The sequence below is a fragment of the Alligator sinensis genome, unplaced genomic scaffold (genome assembly GCF_000455745.1).
Source record: "Alligator sinensis unplaced genomic scaffold, ASM45574v1 scaffold166_1, whole genome shotgun sequence".
Lineage (NCBI taxonomy): Eukaryota > Metazoa > Chordata > Crocodylia > Alligatoridae > Alligator > Alligator sinensis.
Window position 1 is genome coordinate 918,941 of NW_005842098.1, and position 5,813 is coordinate 924,753.

Here is a 5,813-nt window from a genome sequence, read left to right on the forward strand (position 1 = left end):
AGAAAAACCAAACAAACTAACCAAGCGATCTGCAATCCAGAACACATGGCAACTTGTCAGAATTGACTGACAATGGCCACCGAGAAGACATTCATTTCATTTGTAAATATTTCGTTTCTATTGCGTTTTGTATAAATTGGTGTTTTTCTTCTCGTGACTCTTCAGGTCGTGGGGTGGGAGGGAGGGGAATGGTTGTTTTTGTTTAGTTTGTTTTCTACAACTTTCAGGCTGAGTGTTTGGAGCGGTTTACGCGGGTCGAGGCCGTACGAATGGGAAAAAACAAGAAAATCGTGTGTGTTGTATTCCTCAGTACCCCAAAACAGCCCTCATCTCCTTTATCTTCATGAATGGAAGACGCCGGCACGTCATCTTGAACCTTGCCAGCAGGGTTCTTATGTTATGATGGAAGCACCCTATCTCCCTTTTTGATGATAAACTCTCTATACCAGCATCTCTGTGGAATTTGGGCCTCAAGGCATTCTGCTGTCTTGATAGTGATGGGGTGAACCATCAATTTGGCTGTACATTTTGGATCATCACCCGACACTACAGAGACTTCTCCGACACTTCTTTGGTTTAGAAATCTTGGGACTGGGAGAGCTTCTGAGATTTCTGGTATTTCCCAAGGGGTTTTTGTTTTTGTTTTTTTTAGCAGCTGGCAATGGCAGCTGATCTCTGGTGGTTTTTTCAATCCTTTCCCCTCACCTGGAACCAAGACGCTCAGAGGTTGGCACTGTGGGGAAATAAAACTGAAAACAAACCAAAAAGAAGTTAATGGGACTTTTTTTTCAAACCTCTGTAAATGGTTCAGGTTTTGTGTTTTGGGCAAGCTTTGGTATGGCTCTTTTCTCTGAACTGATTTGTTCTCTCCCTAATTCCAGTGACTGGCAAATGATGGTTTGCCATGATAATTAAACTTAGCATTTATACTGTGTAGCGCTGTTAACATTCAAAGCGTTTTTCAAACATTAACTGTGCCATAAACCACAAAAATTTCTGCTCTGGAGACAACCAGAAAAGTAGGACTGGCAACAACGGATCAAACTTTTGGTCCATCTACAGGAGTCTGGTATCTTGCCTTCTGTTATATCAGATTAGACCATAAATCCGCCTAGTTGCTTCTTTCTCCTATAAGTGACCTTTTCTGGTGGCTTCATGTACTTAAGTTCTGACTGTGGGTGAGAAGCTTTGGGGCAGAAGGATGTCTGTGGTTTATCTGGGGTAGATTATAACCCAGGAAAAAAATGATGTGATCAAATATAGATTATGAATTTAGGATTTAAATTCAGTGTTATTTTGTTACAAGTAATCAAGTGCACCAAACAGGTACATTAGCAGCAGGTGCTGTTTATGCTCAAGCAGAGCCCATGTGATACTTATTGCATATGCTTCCAAACAAGCACGGGCTTTCATACCAAAGCCCAACAAAATTCTGCATATCCCACTCTGCCATCGCCCTCTCTTCTTTTCTTCCTCATGGAACAATACAGTATTTCTGGGGCACTCTATGGGATCACTGCCCACCAAAAGTTTCTGAGTACAAGAATAGTGAGTGGAAATCATTGTGCCATGAATGATTCAGTGATCTGTACTGCATGGTTCAGCTTACCAGGAAGGATCTGGCACATCTAAGCCATGCATTTGTTGCATTCCTCTTCCTCCTCCGTGTAGCCCCAGATGTGGCTCCCTGAGAGATGTTTTCATGAGCCATGGAGCAGTACCAGAGCATGTGCATTTAGCTGAGGGAGAATAGGGGATGTGGGGATGGGGAAGAAAATGTTCCTAAATCAGAGTTATTCCATTAACCAGGGGTTGGGAACATTTTTCAGTTGGAGGGAGAGGGGGGTCAGGGTCTAGAATGACCCAGTTCAGGTCAGAGGTGAATGGGTATTAAAATATGACCTCTGCTGACACTTTTTCCAGCCACTCATCTGTGGCATGGTATGGTGAAAGCCCCCCTCCTCTGGAATCCATGCCCTCAGACTCTGGCACAGCACGGGCAAAAGTCTCCCTCTGCTGGAGCCCCAAGTGGCTGACTGTCATGGCACAGTTAAAGACCCCCTGCTGTTGAATGCTGTCGAATAAGGCACAGCTCCAAAGGCTGGATCCAGAGGCTCCAGATTTAGCCTGCAGGCTGTAACTTGCTGACCTCTGCCATACACCATACTAGGAATCTGGCCTGGAGACTTTCTGGCTGTGGACCTTGTATGAAAACTTGCATGGAGTGCTCACACTGGCTTTCTCCAGTAAGGTAACATCACTTGGGCTGGTGTAGCATTATGCCATCTCACACTGCATCCTGGCATTACACATTGCCCTCTAAGTGTGGTATCAGGACATAATGCAACACATTGTAAATATGAGGGAAAGCTGCACTCAGCCCTCACTGTCAGTGAAGACAACAGAGTACACTCTCCCTAACCAAAAATATATATTGGCTGCTCTGACACCCCTCACATTCTCCCAGATGCTCCTAGCCGGACACCCAAAATGGCTTTAGACAAGTCATCAATTCTCTAGCATGAAGTCCTGTAGGACGTTGCTGTTTTAATTTTCCCTATACCTGCTGAGGTAGGTTCTTCTACAATGCCCTAAAAGAATATATAGCTGTGAGAATGAGCCACTTGGCTTCAGAGTTCTTCAGCATGCATGCTAATATTGATTTCCTAATAGCAAGATGGTTGCACTCATATTGAAAGGGATTCCCTTGATCTTCAGAGCCATGACTTTTTTTCTCATAATGGTGTCAGCAAGAGTGAAAGAGGATACATAATACTGGCAGCAAATTAAAGTGATCAGAGATACCTCAGGGATCTTTATAGGCACATCTTTGCTCTAGAGCTATCTATAAAGTGTGGTGTATACCCTCCAAACTCCATTGCTTATTAACAGAGGGAAGCAAGCCTGAGAACATGGCCAGTGATCAGACTAAGATCTTTCTCTCACATCCTCACTCCAATCAACTCTTTATAATTCTTTCCCACGGAGAAGGGTGGGGGTTGCATTTCCCTGTCTATATTTGGTTGCAGAAAAGGGGAGAGGTTGGGGGATAATTTTGATGAAAGGACTTTGTGCTGACCATCTGCATTATTGGTCTAAGGTGGTATATGTAAACCTTTATGCTCAGTCCAAGCTAGAGGTATGGAAAAGCCTACAGCCCAATTATGCTGTTAGTGGCATATGCTCAACTTGCATTGAAGTCCATGGGAGTTGCATTACCAACATTTCCTGGATGGTCAGGTCCTGGATTGCTAACAGCGAATGGGGAAGGACTCAAAGCCATGATCTCCCTCCCTACCTCCCTCTCTCATAAGTGCTTCCCTGCTGCTGAACACCTTGGGTGCGTTCAAAGTGGAACACACCTACCATGCTGCTGGATGTTGCAGGGCACATCAAGAAAGTAACTAGTGGGACCCAAACTTTGTCCCCACAAGGGCTTAATTTCAATTTGCAGCCAAATAGATCTCCAAGCCATAAACCTCCACCCACTCACAATATTAATCCTGCATCATTCCCCAAAGAAAAAGAATCAGGATTACCACTGTTACAGCAGAAATCCCAATAGTCTTGCTTCTTCATCCCAGGCTCTCTGAAACTCATCAAGTTTTTTCTCAGATGAACCTGGGCATCTCTTGTAAAAGCGTCACTTTTAATTGGCTTTGAGTCCCTTCTCCATCTCTTGAGCATCCCCAAATTCCTCTCTTACCCCTGACATTCAGGTGGATTCTCACACTTTGTGGTGGACACAGACAGCAATACTGACATGGAAAGAGTTTGGTTGTGTTAGCAACACCCAGTGAAAAGGCAGTGAAACTACCACTGTATATCACAGGGAGTAGAACTCATGACCTTCAATTCCAAAAAAGCACAGTCTTATAACCACTGAGGTAAATGAGGATCTTTGGTTGGTGTCTGTAGTTACTAGTGTTTTAGCCCATACTTGCAAACTTCCTGCCATTAAAGGATGAAACAGCTAATGCTGATCAGTGCACACACACACACACGGCATGCAGGGGAAATGCCATATGTGTGAGCAGGTCTGACATACTTTAGCAGGAGACAGTAGTGTGTGTGTGTGTGTGTGTGTGTGTGTGTGTGCTCACACACACACACACACACACACACACCCACCCCCCCACCAGTCCATTGCAGTAGCTGTGTGATTCTCTCTGTCCCAAAATGCATTTTCTCCAAGTAGGGGCAATGTGACCTTTCATAATGTTCTGCTGGTAATTATTTCATTTATGCATTCATTTTGTGATTTTTATATTATCTGCTTCCTTAACTGCAGTATTATGTGTAAATACCTATGTATATATGTACAGAAGCAAATTTGAGCAATGCTATTCAGGTTGGGAAGGGGTGATTTTTTTTTTATATGTACAGTATTTCCTTATTAAGCAATGGCATGGGGTAGGGGTGGGCAGGGCAGTTAACTTCTAAATTGTGGTTTTCCTTGGTCTGTGGTGTTTGAAGTTGTTTCAGTGGTTGCTTTTGCTGGTTTGGAAAGTTTATCTGGATGTTATATGTGTGTTCCAAGAAAGGGACCCAAGATAGGGGAGGTTTGGGGTTGCTAAGGGGTGGTGGGTAGGAGAGGGTGTTAATAATTTCCTGTATCAAAAAGCTGTGTTGATTGCTAGGGACTGTTTGTTTAAGGCCCATGGCAGTTTCCTTCTCTAGGTAGTTTGCTGCTTCTCAATTGTTTTCTCTCCTCTGGTCCCTACTGTCTTCTCTCTGGAACATTAACAGGATTCATCATTATCTTGCTTCTGCTGGGATTTTTCTCTGGGCCTTTGTTTCCTTTTGACCTACTTCTCCATAGACTTCCTAACTATGTTATTTTTTTCCCATTTTAGTCTTCTCAGTCCATTTGGGATCTAGCAATCTCCTGCTTTCCAGGTGTTCTGGTTTGTCCAGCATTTCACTGCCTCACGTCTCTGATTTTTGTCTGTCTATTTCCTCACCTTGTTCCTCCAACTCCATCTCTACCTCTTCCCTCACAACCATTTACTCTCACTATTTACTCGCTTATCTCCTCCAGTTACTGTCTTACTGCTCTATACTTATGAGACTGTACAATGGGATGGTGGTGGGGCATGGGACACAGGCTACTCTTTCTTTTATAATAGAGCTAGCCCTCTTCAAATTACCTCTTCCACTGAGAAGATATTTGGCAGCCATAACAGCTTTACTGTTGCTTTCACCAACTCGGTGCTCTGTCCTGAAAAAGCCAGAAAAGAAAAAAGGGGTAGCTTGGCAGCTTTGCCAGCACGAGCAATTTGGTAAACCATCTGTCTTAGGAAAGACATGAGAGAGAAGGTAAAGTTTCCTTCCTAGACGGAAGATTGGTGTGTGCACAGTAGGGTAAGGAAGGAACTCATAACTTTTTCAAGTTGACTCATATCAAATGTAAGACTCTCTACCAAGTCTTTCTGCTTTATCTGAACCCAGTAAAGTCTGTTTCCAGATATGTGCCATGTTTTAAAATCAAATACTACTTTACTTAGTCTTCTGTCCATCAGCTTGCTTTCTGTTTGCATAGTATCCTTCCTGCTATATTGTATAGATAGCAATAGGCAGCCTTCCGCCTGTCTGACAAATTAGTATGAGCAGGCATAGCTGGAAAGAGGACCTCAGTCAACTTAGCTTGGGTTTCTATAAATGAGTAAGGTGATTGGTGGGTCCATGTGAACATGTGTACAGGTCTCAATGTCTGAGAGCATATGTCAGTGTCTATACATACATGTGAAGGTGTATGAGTGTAGGCATAAGTCCAAGCGTGCTTTTATAAGGATTTGTTAAAGTCTGTCTGG